This window comes from Micromys minutus (genome assembly GCF_963924665.1).
Source record: "Micromys minutus genome assembly, chromosome: 20".
Taxonomy (NCBI): Eukaryota; Metazoa; Chordata; class Mammalia; order Rodentia; family Muridae; genus Micromys; species Micromys minutus.
In genome coordinates, this window is record NC_137955.1 from 18,894,643 (window position 1) to 18,916,640 (window position 21,998).

The window sequence follows — 21,998 nt, forward strand, 5'->3', positions numbered from 1 at the left end:
TGCTGACACTTGTAAACCATTCAAAATGTTGTCTGGACAAAGTAAATGCTCAAGTTCTGATGAACTCTTATGACTCAGAAGTCAGACAATCTCCAAAATTGGCTTCTGGACAGAATGTCACTGTCTGTTTGTGGCACCACCTCCCACTCTTATCTAGTACTTCCTGGAAACACTGGGATACAGCTAGGAACACACGAGAGAGGGCTGGTTGGATATATTTTCTTTCTGCCTCATAGCTACAGGGAAGAAACAATTTGTGCTGCCTTTTTGGTCCCAAGGTTTCAGACAGCTAACTGTCGATCTGAAGCTAAAGCAAAGTGATATTTTATTCTGAGATACAGCAACATAATCATTACCTGGCATGTGCTTCCAAGCTGTGGGAGCCTGTATCTTCAAATTCTTAAGGAGACCCATGGAGCAGGTATTAGTCCTTAAACACTTACTTTCATTGTGCCATTTCTATTCCATTTTGACTTCTTGGGATGTAAGAATTGGACACCCAAAGAAACAAATATGATCAAAGTTGGCAATGAGAGCACCCAAACTAACCCTCACTACAAGTACAGAAAAAGCACTCCTATTTCAGAAATTTGAGTCTACTTAACTGTGAGCATCACGTTAAGATACCTTTGTGTAAGTTATAACCCTTGTAAGAATATAATCAAGTGCTGTAAGTGAGTGATAAATGAAAAAATGGCCCTGCTATTTTCAATCAACCTACATAAGCCTCCAAAAGTGCCTATGTCTACTAGAAATGAGCAAATTCTCACAATTCTGAGTTTTGTTATAATTCAATCTAAATGATATACTATTCTCTTTATATTATATATTATTAAGGAAAAAATCTCTAAAGCATAATTTTTTTTCAAGTTTCATTTAGGTTTTCCTTATTAGTTGTTGAAACTGATGTTGGCATGCCTGAAAGACTAGATTAACTACATATCTAAAATTACATTTTCTATAAAGATTTGTTTTAGGTAAGGAATGGAAGATAAAGCATACATCAATTAAGAGTTATTCATTTAAATAATCACAACAAATCTATATTTCATTCATGACTTCCAGCTTTTTAATATATTTATGTGACTAGATTGTTAATAATAGGAGGACATGATACCTTGTGATATTATTTTTGTAAACCTCATTGAATGCTTTGTATTTCTCCATTTTGACATATTAAATCTGCCCATTTGGAGCCTTTTAGCCAGAATTTTTATCTTCCTTTTCCTATACCACTTCATTTACATGCACACCTCTTTCTACTGCAGTTTTTATTATAAAATCCTTTTAAAAATACTAAATGTTGTTCATATTAGTTAACTCACTTAATACACAGACTTCTTTCTTTATTAAGTTCCTTTGTAGTGAGATAAACTGTTAGCAGGTAGATTACTGACGTACCAGTCTTGTGAAAGTGAATGTTAAAAAAAAAAAGAGTCATGGAGAAAATATTCTCAGTCAACAGATGAAGGATAAACTCGGTGATTTAAGAATCGGATAGGCTAATTGATCTATTGGGAGGTTTTTACATAAATTGCTCTGTATGTACTAGCCATGAACAGTCATTTACAATGCTCTTTTTTTTAGCCTTTAAGATATTATAAGGAGCAAAAATAGGGAAACAATGTGGAAGTCTACCTTTGGTTACCATTGTTTTTCTTAGCTATTCACAAACCCTCTTTCCTATTCTGTTGATTTTAGTTTTCATAAAAAAACAGACTTATACAAAACATACAAAAATTCAGAATTGACAGTTAGCAATTACCTGTACTAGCCATGATTCTGGCATCCTAAATACAGAGAATAAAGCACCCTAGTTGAAATGAGTATTTCAGTCTTGACTGCTCACAGAGGAGACCCCTACTATCTCCAGATCGATTTTAACTGTTCAGGTTGATACACAGAGTAGAACCGAGGGTTTATGCTTCTTAATGGGTTATGGAAAGTTGGAAATTGGTTACCTCCTAAAGCCAGCTTTTGAGTAAGGGTGGGTGAGAGAGCATCCTCATAGAGGTAGGATGAGGTAGAGGGTTTGGGAGGGAAAACAGGAAAGGGGGTGACAACATTTGAAATGTAAACAAACAAAACCACCAATATAAAAGGAAGCAGGTCTATTTGCTACAGCTCAGCAAGACACACACTGTGCAGGCATTTGCTCATGTGATGCTGCAGTTAGGCTATCCCTAACCACCTTGGAAACAAGCCTCTTTCTCCCTCTATGTGCCCCAATGTTTTCTGTGTTTAACTTTTCTCCACTATCTGCAGTATTACACTGAGAGTTCCTGGCATTTATGCAATGCTGTTCACTTAATGACTAAATTTAATCTACAGTCTTAATAGGACCTCTTCATAATTTTGTTGTATAAGGCAATGGCCAGAGCTTATTATTAGACACTGAATACTCTTCCAGGAGTCTTTTGTGTATGTTAACTCTATTTCAACACTAAAAGGGAATAAACACAACTCTACAACTGAGTAATGGAAAGTATAATGATTACATCACCCTAAACTTTAGCTGCATGAACACAGCTCCAATGTACTCATGGTATATTATCGGTACATACAAAACATGTATGAACCACCCTTTCCTTCAATATTTTGCCAGTTAACAAACAATTTTTTTGAAAAATTTATCTATATGGTTTTAACTATGCAAGGGCTATGAGATAATTGCATTTATTCTCTCCAGTTATTTTGACCAGTTTTGTAATTTATAACAAACTGAAATTTACAAACTGGAGGTGACAATAACACATACAGTATCACACACCATACGACAATGGGATGTCCTTCCCTACTAGTTCCTGTTTATTTTTATATTTTTAGTATATAATCCATTTCTTCCACTTAAGAGATTATTTAAAACGAGGGGTTAGAATTACATGTTAATACATGTAATTAAATGTTCATGTGTGTATATAACAATGTAATCAGTCTATCTACATTATTTTGATACATAGACTTGGCTAGAGTTGTACAATAGTGATGCCTGACTAGGAGCCGTGTAGGCCTTAGTGCATTTCTGAACCAATGATTAAAATGTTAAAGAAGAAGAAATCTAACGTGTCCAGTGGCACATAAAGGACTTGAGAATGTAAAGGGCTATTCATATCCTACTATAGTATTTTACTTATGGTATAATGATATCAAATGTGAAGTTAGAAAATCATGTATTCTTCAAAAATAATAAGCTGTGAATGTACTAAAGCTGAAGATGCAATTGCAAATGGTGTCTCAAATTATAAAGTTCTCCTGGTAAGATTTTTCACACAGAATGTTTTTTTTTCTTAAATGTATTTAGGGACTATTAAGTAATCCTAGAATAAAACCCAAAACTCAAGAACTTATCCTACAACTTGTCTTTATTTCCCTAAATAGCCATTAGTGAAAAATTTAAACTTTCAAAACCCAGCCAATGCCAGACGTAATTTTACCTTGTTTTTTTCTTCTTAATGAAAAACAAGCAAATAGAATAAAAGACAGTTAGATGAGCTAAACAATGAATGTGTTTGACCTTAAAATTTCTGTCTCCTCTATATTATTAGCCAAAAGTGAAATAAGTCTCCTTATATATTTATTAGTTGTACAGAATATAACTTGACTTTTAATCTTTTAATTATTGTTTCCCAAAGTTTTTCTTCCAGCTACTAGACTATTATGACTTCATAGAGACAACTAGGAAAGGCTTTTTATATTTGATCTGCCTGCCAGCGAAACACGGGGGTGGTAGAATGAAAAATGAACATGTCAGTGAATTTTGTGCTCTAGATAACATAAGCAGGTGCTACTGAAGAATACATGATAACTTTGCACAATGTCATAGAAGTTCTATGGCAGGGACAAAAGGAAGAGAAGAAGAAAATGGGGAGAGTAGAAGAGAGAATGACTATGAGGTAGAATGGAATATGTGTCATATATGCTTATTGTTATGAACTGCACTGGAATACAGCCTTGATAATGAACAGTTGTGAGTGGAGCAGCCTTCTGTTTACTAGTATTTAATGGCACAGTTTTGAGTACTCTTTTAGGTAGCTACTTGGGAGGCCATCCATTCTGCAAGGGAACTGCTGAGATCAGACCTGTGTGGACAGTTTCACTAGTTATACTTGGATTTTCCAAGTCACATGGGTTGGCTGTCTCCTGTGTGCTAAATTATGGTAATATAAGATGTGTTATATTCTAGAAGCTAAAGCAAATAAGGAAGAATAATGATAATTAAAAGGCCAACATGATTATATTGTGAAAATACTATCAAATAAAATTGTACTGGTGTTTTAAATTAATATTATTAGATGTCATGGATTTGACCTCTAATTTCTATACACCCTGAATTTGTAAAAAGAAACATTTAACACTGTAAGACTTGGAAAGGGCTGAAAATCCAGTAAAATTTCCCTCACTGCAGAGCTTCACAATGAGTTGTTTTATCCTGTTTTAAAATATTTATAACACAAATGAGATTTCCTCAAATATATAAATAAGAAAATTAAAAAATAAATTAATAACTAGTGTAAAATGTGGAAAATTTTATACCCTAACATTCCAAAGAATTCACTCACAGTTTTCAAATTTCAAATAGGAAAGAAATTTCTAATGTACATAACTTTCGTAACAGCTTGAACACTCAGACCATAATCTTCTTTCTTGTACATATAGTATTTTGTGTTTCATCTTCCTTGAGTTCTTCTCAAAAGCAGGAGAAAGATCACAGAAGGCAGGTAAATTTGCTGTTTTATGATCTGCATCAGTGAACAGAAGGGATCATTCTAGGTTCCCTGACTTTGTGGCTATGTTTGCTTTAAAAATCTCTTTGAGGAAAATAGAAGTTGTCACTGCCATGGAGTGTAAATTTAAAGTCATTGGGATAAATGAGGACTCTTTTTTGATAGTTTCCTTCAGAACATTTTTTTTCTTTTAAATTTATTTTAACAAAGTCATGAATCCATACATATTAATAGGATGACTAATAGTACCCCGATGCATGTCTATATTGCATAAATCAGAGTAAGCATTTATTTCCTTAAAGATTTATCATTTCCTTAGGATGAAAACTGAAAATCTCTTTTAGCTTTTGAAATATGAACATTTGTTATCAAGACTTTTCCTCCTCTGCAATAGAAACCTGCAACTCCTTTATTTGACTTCGTCTTCCCAAAGCTGTTCCGATTGGTCATTCTTACCTACCATGCCCTTTTCTGTCTTCTGATAGCCACCATTCTAGGTTCACTATTTTTTTCCTGACTACATCACTCCTCATTACTGCATCTACACCACAATGGTCTCTCTCCACAACACCACATTTAGTATTGCTTATGTGTACACGTCTAGGGATGACCACTCAGCATTAAGCACTCTATGTGGGAACTTGTCCCCAGAGAAAACCTATTCTTTCTCTCTGGACAGCTGGTGGAGACCTAGAGCTCTTCACCAAGTCTTAGATTTTATGAGCTTCTTATCTGAATCCCTTATACAATTCAGCATTTGAGAAACAGTGCCCTTTCTGCTGCCATGTATTTGTTTGCTTTTGTTTCAAACTTAACTCCCTACAATGCCCTAATTGTTTTCATTTTCATGGTGAACGTGAATCGTATCAATATTTACAATTTAATTCTAGATGTCAGTACTTAGGACTGTATACAACTCTATGGACATAATCCTGTCAGGGTGGGCACCTGTCCTGTTTCCATAGGCCTTTGCTCTCTGACTATCATTCACAGTGTTAGCATCAGACAATCTTAATTTTGTTCTTGCCCATTTCTTTATGTGAGGAAATATTATCTCATTGACTTCATGCTTACCAGAGCAAAGAGAGCTGCTGTCAAACAGTACTGAGTAGTTCCTTTAGAAGAAGGTACATAGCAAAGAACACAGTCAAAAGAGGAGTAAGTAATTAGTGTACTGTAGACAGATGAATAGATCTTCATTCTTTTGCTATGCCTTAATTCCATTCTGGTTCAATTAAACTCATCTCCATAGTCTTAATTCTTTCACAAACTACACATAATCCTAAAAGCAATTAAGTATAATTCCCTCATGTGTTGGCAAAAAATTATTAAATCATAAAATATTCATGAGTTTCATGTGTACAAATTTTTTTGTAAAGTCAGTGCCTCTAAAAGTGATTCTAAGTTTTCCCTGATTTTTCAGCCAATAACAGAATGAAACTAACAATGTGAAAATGTGGGACTAAACAGGCACGGATATGACTAACTCCAAGTTTGATTTATCCCAAAGTCTTATTAGCTGTATATATATAGGAAGTCACAGTGATTGTCATTTAATTGGAGATTTAGCCACAGACTTAGGAAAATTGCCAGACCATAAAAGGGTCTCACATCTGAGAAAGCCATTATGATGGGCTATTCCTCTCAGGCACAGAACATGTAGGTCAAGAAGACATCCGCTATGGTTGCTTCATGATTCCCTCCTATGCTTGTTTTTCTCTCTTATCTTTTATGAAGGAAATTATCATTGTTTTTTTATGGCATTGCGTGTATAATGCCAGCAACTAAAGTTCAGCATTTGGTATTCAGGATATCATTTTATAAAACTAAAGCTTTCTTTTGTTTTGAAGCTGTTGAAAATTCATGATTTAACATTTTAATTTAAATAATAGAAAACAAAATTTTAATACCATTTTAAATATATTCTAGAAATCAATAATAGATAAGGTTGAGTAATATAAATTAGCATTGATATATGAACTTTATACTACATAAATATGGGAAATAATAAAAGAATGCCATTACTGTTTTTTAAAAACTAAGTACTCCAAATTAAATTTATTAGATTTAATATGTTAAATAACATTCTATACAGTTTTATAAATATTTCAGATAATATCCATGCTCAAGATGGTGCCATCTGAGCCAGTATCAGTGCAGGTCAGATTAGCAGGGATGAGAAAACTCAGTTCTTAGATATGATTGGATAGTGTCCTATGTGGGAGAGACAGCAGTGAGCTCTCATGAGTTTGTTTTTCGTCAGTGTAAGAGAACTACCCTGTGACAACAGCCTTAAGATCTTCAGGGACCAAGTTTGACATATCTGTTTTCTATCACCTGACCTTCACTGTGTCCTTAGCTGGAATATACACCAGTTGCTGTAGATACTACCCCACTGTCCCATTAGGAGCAGGAAGGCAGCATGCCTTCAGTTTTGTTAACTAACATATATTCATGTACAAAAATCAGAGAACAGTATTTTAATTACCAGCTGTCACTTTTGACAAGGCTAGAAAAAGTGAAGACCCATCCCAGAGAGTTTATATCATATATATATATATATATATATATATATATATATATATATATATATATATATATATATATATAATTTCACTGCTCACCATACCACCATATCATTATGTGAAGAATAGTTTAATTTTTCCTGTCTTTCTTCCTTCCTTCTCTCTCCTTTTCTTTCTTTTTTTTTGACAAAAATGAAGGTAAGCTATATAAAAACCCACTTTATCTCCAGGCTTTAAATGATGTCTGATTAATCCCTAAAGCAACAGTGATCCAAGTAAACAGAAGGCACATTTATTATTTGTACAATGCTTTATCAATATAACAAGACATGGAGTTTTGTGCATGCGTGATACCACTACTAAAGCAAGCAATCCATCAACCTTATTGATCTATCATGTACCCATGTATAACAGGTATCATTTTACTCACAGCCACATTCTATAAAGAAAATCATTCATGTCTCTTAAAGGCTTTTGAGGACAGTTTAGACCAGAAATGGCTTGGTCCCTTTGATTCCTGTAGATTAAAATAATTATAATGCATTGGGTATAATTCCCACGACAGAAGAGTCTAGAGTGTAGCAGACTTTTCTTGATATTAAAGTGGAAAATAGGACACTATATCATAATTCATGTGCTTATTGGTCAGTGTCATTAAACTGGCCCTTAAATATGACAGCTTAATTGTAATTTGCCATATCATTGTCTTTTCTCTGACACCTCCTTTCCATGATAGATTTCAGTTCAATTTAATTTGACCATAATGCACAGAAGAGTCTTCTGACAGGATAATTACTCTGTGCTGTTTTATGAATGTATTTTTAGTTTGCAGGAGAGAAAGCAAATAAGCTCTTCACATGTATGAAAATGCATCTCCAGCGTACGCCAGAACCCTCTTGGTTTCCTCCTGCTGTCTCGTCTTTCCTTCTCCTCTGATACAGATTAATAGCACATGTAACTCTGGCTGCCACCTGTCCCTTGTTTACTTGAGAGATTTCTTTTTATCATAGCACTTTTCTTACAGCTGACAATTATGCAAAGTACATTTTAATATCAGATTGACTGTGGGATATCATCCTTTGTAAAGAATAAGATTATTCCTTTATACAAAGTGAGACCAGCACAAAAGAATATATCCCAAAACAAAAATTAATTCTTGATTAAGGGTCAATCTATAAATTATTGCAGAATATAATTCTATTCAAATTTATGGTAATTATAATTTTCCCATTTTCCTAGTTCTAGTTTTAAGTACTCTACAATATAGCTTACAAGTTTTAATTCAGTTTAATGAACTTTTTGTTCCTTTTATATTATAAAGGGTAATATTTCATTGTGTTAGTCTGGGAATGAAAAAACTGCCTTTACATTGAGAATGATTTTCAAAAAGTATTTAATATACATATGTGTGCTTACTTGCATGAAGTTATGTGAATCGTGTGCTTGCTGGTGTTCAAAGAGCAAGTAGAAGCTGTCAGAGTTCCTAGAGCTGGAATTCCTGGCCGTTGTAAATTGATTAATGTGGGTTCTGGGAACTGCACCTGAGTTCTCTGCAACATTAGCAAGTGCTCTTAACTACCCAGACACCTCTCCATCCTCTTTTGTGTGTTTTAAATAAGAGGAGCTTGTTATATTTATTAAGTGACCAGAGGAAAATGTGGCAATTCTTCTTTTAGTATTTTTTTCTCACAAATACTTTGACAGTTCTCACCTTCTTAATATTCCAAACCACAGAATTCTTGTTCAGAAATTGCCTTCTGAATGCTATTTCACCTGATACTCATCCAGAGCTTCTTACTTTATTGTAAGAATGTGAATTTGAAATGATTAGACATTTAGAAATAATTATTGGTGGATCCCAATTTTTGCATATATGTGTTTATGTGTATGAGGACATAATTTATCTGGTAAAGAAAAACAATTTAAAAAGTATCCTATCAGACTGGGGTACACATAGACTTAGAGCTAAGAAGATAGCTTTGTGGCAATTCTTGGTACTCAAAATTATTATCTTTAATCTATACACACCAAGAAAACTTTGACTATTTCTATGGTATGTTTTGTTTTACATGTACTTTATCCTTATGGTAACCAGTAAGATTTCAATGCATATTATCAAACCTTAAAAAAATCAAGTACTGACAAAAATATATTCATATAGTATTATGCCAAAATGCTTTTAAAAATCTGTACATATATCTCTGTTTTTTAAAATAAAGTTGCAAGAAAAAAGTAAAAAAAAAATTTGCAAGATATAGTACTGGTCAAACTTTCAGAGGGACTGTTAGTAGAAAGTTAAATGGCATACTTCTTATTTTTAAAAAAGTACAGGGGGAAAATGCTCTCTGAGTAGAGACCGAGAAACTTGGGCAGACAGAGATCTGTACTTAGATGTAAAAAACTGAAGACAATCTGAATGCTTCAAAGTGAATTTGAATTTGGCAGGTGCCATAGAACTTTACAAGAGATTTGTTTGCCTGACAATTAAACACTTATATCTGAGGAAGATTCGACAGAAGTCCAAGCTTTGGCAGACAGCACACACTAAGTAGATGCTGGGCATGGAAATGGAGATTCACACCGTGTAAAAAGTATGTGAAGAAACAGGAGCTGACAGCTGACACCATCATCTTAGATTAGTTTTATTTTTCCTACAGAAATTTTGAGAAACTAAACTTGTACTATATATTTGTGACGAGTCCCTAGAAAACTAGTTCAATCCATATAGGGTCATGTATCCCTGGTCTAGCATTTGATTTCCACTGCGGGCAGTCAGACATTTTGTGGAAGGTGTGTGTATCCTCAGAGTGAAAGGCAGCACCCTGTGACAGTTTGTACATGAGGCACCTATTTCCCTGCACCTCTTTTGTGTGAAGTGTTATTCACCTTTCTTACGGGGATTCCAAGAAATGGATGTGAGATACAACCATTCTTTTTGAAGGATCTGGCTTTCACCAGATCAGTCCTGAGCAGCCCCCCTACACCAACAGTTTCCCTACCTTGTCATTGAATGAGTGAGTATCAACTACAAGCTAGCTTACCTTAGTGTGGCATTGTTTAAATGATTTCACCTTGTGGTTAATTGGAAGATTCTAACACTCAGCCATCATTTGAGACTGCCCCCTTTGTTGCCAAGAGCAGTTGTATGTCTGGTACATTTATTACTGCGTTGATCTTCAAGCAAGTTGTCCTTTATGTAAATGTTTGGTAGAGATTCTAATTATAAATTTCCAAAATCCCAACAAATATTTGGGTTTGTGGTTATGATCCTTCTGAGATTTTCGGAGTGTGATAAATATTAACACTAAGCACAGAAAATAGGGCATGCTTCCAGGCTTATCAAACCCTGCTAAGCTCTTTGTAAACCCATACATTTAACTCCCCCTTTAAAGGAGGGCTAATAAAATGAAATTGTTTTCAGTGTGACATTTCTAAGACAAATTAAATGTGAGGGTGATGCATGTATCTTAGAATCTTGCTCTGTTTATATGAAGGAAAAATTCCTAGGACTTCACTTGACAATAGAGAAACACTAAATCACTAATACATGCTCGTTTTATGCAAAAAAGGAAACTTCTTGGTTCCAGAGTTGGTGGATGATGCATTGCAAAATAGCATAATCTGCAAATGGGAAACAATGCAACATTTATTGATGCTTGTATACCATGGGCTCATTGTTGCCTACTATGAGGTGGTTTATTTTAAAGTTTTTATCTATTTGCCTGTATGCTTATTTATTTATTTTATCTTGCTTAACTCTGTAATGTGAAGAATAAACACATAAGAATGCAAAGTTTGAGAAATGGAAAATATTTCTCAGATATTAGAAAGTCAGTATTTTGTGCCTAAAGTAAAATTAGAAGCTAGGTTTAATACAACCTTCACAGTTATTTGAAAAAATGTGATAGATTTCACTAAAAACATTTATACACAGGCCCTTTCAAGATGAAGTTTAAATACAAGATGTGAAGAATAAATCCAATTTTGCTAACCACTTTTATGTTCATAAACTTCCCTCAACAAATATGTAGAAATGTCAAGGTATGATTAACATCTCAGGAAAATTACCGAATAGGACAAATTATAGACAAAAATGTATGTATTTTAATTAATTGATTGTTGGAAAATTCTATTATAAAATGAAGTCACTTCAAAAATCTCAATTACCATGTTGCTATGTGCATACAATAAATGAAATTACTTAAAAATAAGAGAGATTCCCAGGTGGGGCATTCTCTGGATGGACTTTCCTTCAGTCTCTGCTCCACACTTTGTTTCCATTTTTCCTCTCTTGATTATTCCATATAGAGACAGGAATATGATACAACTGTCTCCTGAGAGACTCTGCCAGAGCTGGACAAATATAGAGGAGGAGTCTCACAGCTAACCATTGGACTGAGTACAGGGTCAGCCAATGGAGGAGTTAGAGAAAGGACTGAAGGAGGTGAAGGGGTTTGTAACCCATAGGAAGAACAACAATATCAACCAACCAGACCCCCCAAGCTCCCAAAAACTAAACCACCAACCAAAGAATACACATGGATGGACCCATTCCTCCAGCTTCATATGTAGCAGAAAAGTACTTTGTGGGAGATCAATGGGAGGAGAGGCCCTTGGTCCTGTGAAGGCTCAGTGCCCCAGTGTAGGGGAATGCCAGGGCATGGACTTGGAGTGGGTGGGTGAGGGACCACCCTCATAGAGTCAGGGGAAGGGAAGATGGGTTAGGGTGTTTCTGGAGGAGAAACAGGAAAAGGGGATAACATTGAAAATGTAAACAATATATGCAGTAAAAATAGTTGATAGTTTTTTTTACATTATATATAATTGAAAATTATTCATTCTTTGAAAATGTATCTCTGTTTCTAAATATTATTTATAATTATATATCATTTATTGGATTTCTCAGAGTCATTATCTGCAGTTAGTTAATTATATGAAGTTTTAAATCATTAATAATCAAATAAGTATTGCAACCAAGAAATGTTTGACACTTTTTTGTCAAAATAGTCCATATTATGATATTAAGTACATTGTGAATCTAATGCCTTTTGTGAAGTGATTTCCCTTTTTAAAATATTTCTTTTTAATTCCATACAAATAATTTAAGTCATATTTATAATTCAACTTTGTGCATATTCATTACACTCCCCTACCTACATAATTCTGTTTATTCTACTTCTTTCTCTTCCTTTCCTTCTTATGTGTGTGTTAATCATCTACTACAAAGAGAAATTTCTTATATGAAGTTTAAGAGGTGCACTCACCTATGGATATAACAAGAAAGAAGTCATTAGGTGATGGCACAATACTATATCCATTTAGGAGAATATACTAGTAGGCTCTATGAACAGTATACCAACAGATGCTCCTCAATGGTGGCAAGAAGGGATTTCATGTTGAAGAAAAGACTAAAAATTGAAGGAGAAATTGCTTAGTTACTCCCACGATGCTTTTGCTACTGTTACAACAGTGCATATATCCTGTCTGAGTAGTTTCTTCTGTAGCTAGAGATTCACAGCTGGGTCATGATTGAACAATCAGTACTTGATGATTGAATTTCTCTTTTATATATATTTTAATGGGAGTGATGTTTATTCTCCTTTATTCTTGTGCTTCTTTTTTATTCTACATAACTGCTTAAAACTATGATTCTTCTGGCGACATGTAGAGGCCTTTCAAAGTCTGCGGCCATCATTTGCTTTGACTTTACCTCTTCTCTTTCCTCTATCTGCTGTCACGTAGGTACATATGGAAAAACCACAAAAAATATGGTAAAGTTAAAGTCTCTCTGTTGTTTCAATTAGTCATGCACTTAATATGAAGTTAGATGTGTAAGAACTGTGAGAATGACATACACTTTTCTCCTTGTTCATTGCTGTCTTAGTTAAGGGTTCCATTGTTGTAAAGAGACATCATGATTAAGGCAACTCTTATAAAAAACAACCTTTCATTCAGGCTAGGTCATAATTTCAGAGGTTCAGTTCATTATCATCATGAAGGAAGCATGGCGGTGTGCAGGCAGACATGGTGCCAGAAGAACTAAAAGTCCTACATCATGACCTAACTGCAGCCAAAAGAGACAGCTAGGAAGATGGTCACAAAGCCCATACCCACCGTGACACCCTTTTTACAAGGCCATGCCAACTACAACAAGGCCATAACTCATAATAGTGCCACTCCCTGGACCAAGCATATTTAAATCACCACTATTACACATTCATTACTGACTAACTTACTATTGCCTACTTTCTGCTCTTCCTTGTACTAGCCAATGTGAAAATTGGTCAGAACATTGTTCCAAACACAAAATATGATGTATTTTTTTTTCCAAAAGATAGACTACTGAGTTAGAGAGCTCATTCAAAATGCCTGGATGTGGCATCAGAGTTTTACTTAAGAATGGGGATAATGACTTGTCATTTAGTGAATTATTAAGATTTGTATGCTTATAATGATGTAATTTACTTTTCTGTGCATGACTTTCAAAAATAATATGATCCCCTTTTTTCTACTTTTAACCAATGCAAAGTCCATAGAAATGGAAATTAGCTGCAGCTGTGATTTTATGAATGGTTTCCTAGAAACTACATTGAAGTAAATTTCAATTCACAAATGAGTTTTGTATTTCTCCTCTAAGCCAGTGCAGATGGGAGATTCATGAGTGTTTACTGTAGCTGTCCAAATGCATTAACTATCATTTTTGAAGATGATGGTCACATTTTTTTCAAGCTCAAGGTCACATTTAAGTAAATGTCACATTTTCAAAATGAGCAAATGTATATATTTTAGTGTTAGAAATCTTCGTAATTAATTGTCAAAAGAGGAAGCCATCCATTACATCTTAGAACATATTTTTAGAGGGATTCAAAAGTTCCTTGTCATTTTTGTTTACTCACAGCCTTGAAATATCCATATCCTTTTTTACTGTAGATGGTCAAACTTTATTCATTTTGTTAAATCTGGCTTTACAAAGTTCATGTGTATAAAGTATTAATCAGCTTCTTTTCACTATAGACATGACATTCATATAGCAGTCTCAGTGAAAACATTACTAGTATCCAGAAAACATATTATTTTATTTTATTTTTTAATTTTATTAAGGGCATGGCATATTTTAGAATTAGTCATAAAATATGTAATATGTGTGTATAGTATTTACACACATGAGCATGAATGTATCTCTGTGCATTTGTATTGGAGATGTATGTATATGTACATGTAAAAGCCAAAAGGAACTGTTCAGTGACTTGTTTAATCTTCTTTACCTTCTTTTTAAGGTAGAGTCTTCCTGAGTTTCACTAAGTGCTTAACTAGACTAGCTGAACCCAGGGGATTCCCAGGTTTCTGCATCTACTGACAAAGAAACCAAACTATACCTGGCTTTCTTCCCTTCCCTTTCAGCCACTTCTCTCCCCTTCTCTTCCTTTTTCTTCCTTTTTCTCCATTCTTTTCTTTTTTCCTGTTTTTGAAACAGGGTCGCTCTATACGGCTCTGGCTGTCCTGGAACTATGTACATCAAACTGGACTTTCATGGTCTTCCACTTGCCTCTGCATCTTGAGTGCTAGGATTAAAGGCTTGCTCTACCACTGCCCAGCAAGCAATCTAGTCTTAAAGATATGACCCATTTTAAGATTAGTGAGCTGCCTGGTACTAGATAATTTTTAAAGCATCGTGCTATGACTGAAATAGAGTTAAAATCTCTTTTGGCTACAGGAAGGAGGCTTCCTTCATAAGCATTTCTGAATGCTGATAAGAGCCTTAAAATTAGCAAATCAAAGTTGGAGTTGAAAATAAAATATATAGAGAGAAGAAAGGCAGGAAGAGAGAGAAATATAGGGCTGAATATTATAGGACAAATTGATGAGAATTGATGATATAAGATGGAAATTGAGAACTCAGGTGATGTAAGATGGAAATGGAATATAGTTTGAGGAGCTTTTTATTTTGAAATAAAAGAGAGTACAGAAAGACCCAATCAGATGTGTCCCACAGTACAATTTCAGAATTGAATATATTGTTAGATGATAAGTTATAATAAGTAGACAGAGAGGCATTAGAAAGTTTACACATATAAATATCAAGGTAAAACCTTTTTCTTGTTTTTTATTTAATTTTCCAAATAAAAATTTGGAAACAGTACTCAAAACTACTGGTTTTTACTAGAGATGGGAAAAGTGTTCATATTAAACAAATTATTAAAAATTAACTGAGAACTGCTTTTATTATATACCAGTAGGAAGGCAATTAGAGATTGAGTTAATGTTGCAGACATAAGAAGCGTGAAAAGTAGTAAGGAAGGAATTGGCTGAACATAAATTGCTGTTCATTTTATTATTTGTAAAATCTTTTGTTCCTGGGATTGTCTTGGAAACTTTTAGAAAAAAATTATTTCATATAATTTTTCACAATCATGAAGAGTATAGAGAGCCACAGACATCGAGATTTACAATCCTAGTCTATAAGAATGAGAATTAAACCTGGAAAAGGCAGCACCATAAAATCAGAGAGAGTTCAAAGGTTCTTACATGGTTTATCTGTCTGTATGTTTCTCTGTATATCATCAACCCGTCTTTCTATCTGTTATCTATGTGCATCAGGGATGTGTTCCATGGGCAATAATATCTCCAGTAGCATCTTTACATTGATGAAAAAAGCAAGTATAGTGTATAATTCATTGCCAGTACTGTCACATAGTTTAGTAGTTAACAAGTTAAAGGACTGGCTAATAAACTAAACATTTCTATGTAAATAATAAAGACCTAATGAGATTCTCAACTCTATCTGAGGATCTATTGACAGTTGATGGGCTCTGTGAAGAGAAAGACCATTTTCATGAGCTATATCCCCAAGTACAACTATACTCCAGTAGACAGAACAACATCTATTCTCACATAGTCATGAACTCAGTGGGTTATATTAAAAACAAAATAGACACCAGCATGTAGTAGGAAAGGACACATAAAATGGGGAATTGCAGAAGGAGTAAGAACTAGGGGTTGATAAGTAATGTTTTACACATGTATGACATTCTTATATGAATAATTTTAAAATTTAAGTAAGTAAAAACAAACATAAAATAAAATAATAAAATACTTAGGAATAAAACTAAAAACAAACTCAGAAGGTGCTACCTACCTTGTGAGTACAACATGACAAATGGATTTCTAAATTAGAAAAATAAATAAATAAAGTTGTAATTACACACACACACACACACACACATGTGTGTTGCAAAGCAGTTTATGGATTTATGAAGATTCTAGAAAAGACTAAGTTTTCTAAGTTGTCTAAGGAGTGCTAGTTACTAAGATTTTAGTTAGTAATTATTAATTAGTTACTAAGTTAATATATACTTACATTATTTTCTGTTTATCAATTAAAAAGTGTATTCTGTGAAGTCATTCTGCCATTTTATAATAAATCAGATCTTATGTACTACTTCATTCTCATAATGATATATTCCAGAATATAACAAAAATATAAGTATTTGGCCCTCTTTGAATAGAAACATTTTGAAAGTACAAAATAATAGTAAGTGAGATAAAACCTAAGAACATATATGCAATGCTGTTATTTTAAAAGATGTCAGACTGTTTCTTTCAATGCTAAGCTGTATCTCTTTTCAGCCTAACACTCTTATTTTCTTCTACCTACTTCTTGTATTAGTCATATGAAATTAAATAAAATGATGTGTAAGAACAGGAGCTGAGCAAGGAGAACAGCAATAGATATGCCAAAGTGGACATGGAAGAGATCATGAGACCACAAATCTATCCAAAACACCGCAGGACTCAGAGGAATGTTTCTTCCCGATAAAAGAGCATGGAAATCTGTTAACTCAAACCAAATAATAATAATAGTTATTCTTGCCTTTCCATCTACCTTTATTAGTATACATTCTCCTACTTTTTCTTTTGCATATAGCCACATAATTTTAATCAAGTGATATATTAATTATATATAATATATTACATATAATATATTAATCCAAAACAAAAATAAAAGAAAACAACAACAGCAAAAGCCCGACAATAAACCACAGTGATTTTATGTATATGTGTTCTTAAGGAAAATGTTTGGGCAGGTGTGTTAATGCATGCTTTTAATCTCAGTATTAGGGAGACAGGGATGATTTTTAGTACAATCAGAACTGTTGAACTGAGAGCCCTGTCAAAACCAAAACCAAACCCCAAAATACTGTGGAGAAGTCAAATTTCTTACTGTTATCAAAATGTTAAATCCTGTTGGATATTCTAGTATTTTCTAGACCATCAGAATAAAAAAACTACTGAGACCATCAGAATAAAAAAACTACTGAGACCATCAGAATAAAAAAAAAATGTTGCGTTGAGTACAATGAGATATTCAAGCATTGTTTATATAATATCAGAAATTACTAAAGGTTACAGGATTTGATATTAATTAAATTAGTACCAATGTTGTTGGCAAATTATGAAGACTCAAAAACAAAAAGCATGCAAACAAATTTAAAGAACGGTTATATTTTATGAGTAAATATGTTATATATCTTGTGTGTGTGTGTGTGTGTGTGTGTGTGTGTGTGTTTCTGAATGATTTTGTTAACTTTGGATCACTGCATAGTTTTTTTATTCTACTATTCCTGATTTTTTTATGTTTTACTGATTGAGGTCTTTTCACATTCGGATAAATAGCCTCATAAATAAACAAAGCTCACATAGAAACGAGGAGGGAGAAATGGTGGTGCTCTATTTATAGACATGTCTTGCATGTCATATGTTCTCTGATGTCATGCATTAATCAATTCGAAATAGATGTCATTCATATTTAACAGGCAAAGATGCTTTTAGCTAGATTGTTTTGAACTTTTAGCATTTTAAACATGACCCAAAGTGACTTATCAATAAAGTGGACTTTGACTAGGCTTTAAAGCCTCAATCTATTGGTTTCATGACCTTCTGGTTCTTGAGGACAGGAGGATGCTTAAACAATATCAACTGTTACTCTGATGAAATAATGTAAGCCTGTTGGTAGAAATGAGTCTCCACCATAAAAATCCATGTCTGAAGTATGTAAGACTTGTATACAGAAAACACTGTCCAAGTACAATAGGGCGAAGGTGTCCTGAATTGCTTTTGATTGAAAGGAAAAATGTCTCTTATCTGGTTCTTCAGTTTTTGTAACTAATATTTTAGTCTGTGCATAATTTTACCTCACCAACCATACCTATTTAACTACATTACTATTTAAATGTGGCAGATGACTTTTTTTGATAGGAATGAGGTGTTTATAATCCAGTTGTTTAACACACATTCATTGACTATTGGAGATAGAGTGGAAAAACTTGATGTAAGACTTATAATTGAGCAAAAAAAAATTTTTATTGGGCCAAGTTTTAGATTCTAACTCTGTCATGTTGTGCAACCCTCATCAGATGATTCACATTCATGTATTTTTCCGTACCTAATAAGTACAATTTAATCTACTAGTACCTAGGTTGTGGGACTGTGGGTAGGTTTATTGGATGTATATTCACATGGACAGATACAGTGTGTATAATCTTGGATAATTCATCATGTGAATATTATGCAGTTTACATTGTTCATATGTATTTACTTGATACTTTTAATCATATTATATATGAATCATTTAGAAATGTCTCAGAAGCTTACTGATTAATGAAGCTCTGCTGCTAGGATTAGAAAAGTCATTACTAATTTTGACTCTGAAACTGTCAACTCAATACCTTAAGTATTTTATCTGACAGGACTTGAAATTACAAGATTGCTTCTCATTGGCTCAGTTTGATATTAAAAAGCAATCCTGACTTTGTGTACAATATGACAATCCTTGAAATAATTCCTGTATTTTTATTCTGTTAAACCATTGACTTCTCAATGAAGACTCTAGCTTTGCAGGAATAGACCACCAACTTTCATCAGGTGGTGGGACACATCATCAGTAATTCTTGTTTCAAGCACAACTAACAGAGGCCATCTGGACTACTTATTCTGTTAATTCAACCTTTTCTGAAGTTACATAGGGCAATAAGCTACTGGATCATTTCAAATTGATATTCTCTGTTTTTTGTACTATTCTACTCATAGTATTTACATAGGTTTTGACAGGTGACTAATAACATAAAGAACAAGTGAAAGGCAAAAAATAAAAATAAAATGAATACTAAAACACTTTAATTGCGAAGAAGACAGGAATGTTAAAAAGTGAATAAAAAAAAGGTTAAGCCCTGCCTTAATTCAGTAGTATCAGGAAGCAACAGTAGAAAATCAACATCTTGCAAGAGAACACAGATTTAATGTATTTGGCAAATTTATTCAAAGATGCTATTTATATAATATAGATGAGCCTCTGTGAATAATTATGATATATATGTCGACAAAAACAATTTAAATATTCATTATACCAACTTTCTTCATTTGGCAAGATTTAACTTAAAGTAGAGACAACATATTTTCAAAGGATTTGTTTGTTTTATTGGTATGAGTGTTTTGTGTATATACCTATTAGTGCACAATATTCCTGTAGCATCTGTGAAAGACAGAGATGGTTTCCATCCTTTGCAATTGGAGTTTTAGATGATTGTCAGCCAACATGTGCATGGTGAGAACTGAACCCAGCTCACTGCAAGATTAGAAAATGTTCCTCAATGCTATACCATCTTGCTGGCCATAAAACTATTTTTAACAAAAAGAAAATTGAACTTATGAGAGATAAATCAGAGTACTGTTAAGAGAGAATAAATGTATTTCTATGTATGCTAAATTTTGCTAGTATGAATTTCTTTAGTGCTTCTGTACTTCTGAGAACAAAATGAAGCCCCCTACTAGCTTCTGTTTTAAGATCAGTGTGTAGAATTGAAAGAAACAGTGTCAACTAAAAGAGAATGCTTGAAAGAGAGGAATACTCACAAGAAGTGAAGCAACAAAGATCCTAGTACACAACCTACATTAAATTTTTGCTATAAACGGTAAATTATAGATAACAGATGAAAAATATGCATCTGACTAGAAGAAAACAATGAAGTTTCCTCGAGCAGCTTGAGGAGCTCAAAAGTGTGTATGGGCTATTTATTGACTTTAAGAAATGATTAGTGTACTGTTGTTTCAACTGTGTTTACTGCACCTTGCAAACGCATTTTATGAAAAATATATCAAAACGGTCTTTTTCAACATGTCACTAACTTCCACTGTCTCACATAAAAATTCATAGATATTTAAAGAAATAAAAAAAAAACAAACAGGGATACATTGGAACAAACAGTAGGTAGACCATGACAATGGATCACTAAACTTTCTATCACCATGCAGGGATGCTAGAGTTATTTTACATCCTTTCCAAGCTTTTCAGAGAAAATAAGACAATGAGTAGGACCTCCCATGGAAGTGAAAAGAAGGAAAGAACATTATAGTCTTGCAAATGTAGAGACGTAAATGAAAAAGAAAATCACTTTATAGGCTCAAGAGAAGACTGGGGGCAACAGAGAAGAAAATTGGTTGAATAAAGGATGATACTTAGCAAAGCTGAAGAATACAGGGTAAAAATACTGAAGAATAAAGAGCTTGGCCCCGGGAGCCAATGAAGGGTCTAATATCTAACATTCTGTGATTGAAATTTCAAAAAGTTAGAGAAGATTTAAAACAGGGAAACTTCTGTGTAAAGAAATTCTTAAACCTTTACTAAATCTAAGTGGAACACATACCAGATGGAAATGCAGACTTACAGGAAGAGTAGGGATTATAAACATGATGCTAAAATTCAATATATAGCTATTATAAATGCATATTCATATGTATGTGTTGCAGCCTGTTTTTCTTTAACAATGTAACAATGAAAAGACAATAAGGAATAATAGTGCAATAGTACAAGTCACTACTTTTTATAGGCATTGGTACATTGGGTTATATTTGTTTTTCTGTTAACTTTTTCAATATAAAGAATATCAAGGATATTAACGTATGATTATGCATGGTATATATTAGAGATACATGACTTCCACTTAGGTGCTATGAGACAGTTGTCAGTTTATATCCCAATGAAAACATTCATGTTTTTATTTCATTTTAAAATTATTTCTCTTTTTAAAATTATTGGACAATCTGCACTTTAAAAAAACTAAAAGCATAACATAGTTTTTCAGTTTTCTGGTATACAGTTTAATTTCACAGCATGTCAGTTTGCTACTGAAAAAAAAAACTGCTGATGCTTTATTTTGAAAAGGGAGTCCCTGGCCCCTACTCATGCAATATCTTTCAAGTCAGGCATAGAGTTAATGGAAATGTCTATTAAAATACGTTGTTAGGCTTAATTTTTTTTTTTTTTAATTTTACAGCTTGGTAGAAAAGTTTCACCTGAAACAATACTTTCTTTTCTTTCTCATGAAAAGAATACACCATGTACATTTTTACTCCATTAAATTGAGCTATTTGGGAGATGAAGCCAAATTATAATCTTAAAAGCTCACCTGTTATTTTCAATAGTATACATTCTGAGCATTGCTTTTAAGGCCACTGATACAAGATGAATCCCATTCATAGTGGTCTCCCAGTTGTCACACAATCTATACTATAAAGGTTCACATTCTTTTTTGTTGTATTTCTATATCCTTGTCATTTGGGGAAGATAATGTAATTAGGCCATTGCTTAACATTTATCTCTTACATACTGTATATTTATCTTTTAGTTTGTTTTAATGGTACCATAGGATGTCCCAAATTCTAGGCAGCAGCAGAGTTGTAGCAAACTCTACAC

The 21,998-nt window shown here is 33.5% G+C and overlaps 1 protein-coding gene across 6 annotated transcripts in view; it reads left to right on the forward strand.

The window, feature by feature from the left end:
• Positions 1–21,998, forward strand: part of HCN1 (hyperpolarization activated cyclic nucleotide gated potassium channel 1) — a gene marked incomplete at both ends in the record, with an annotated part of 345,716 nt that overhangs the window by 121,364 nt on the left and 202,354 nt on the right. The window lies entirely within an intron of this gene.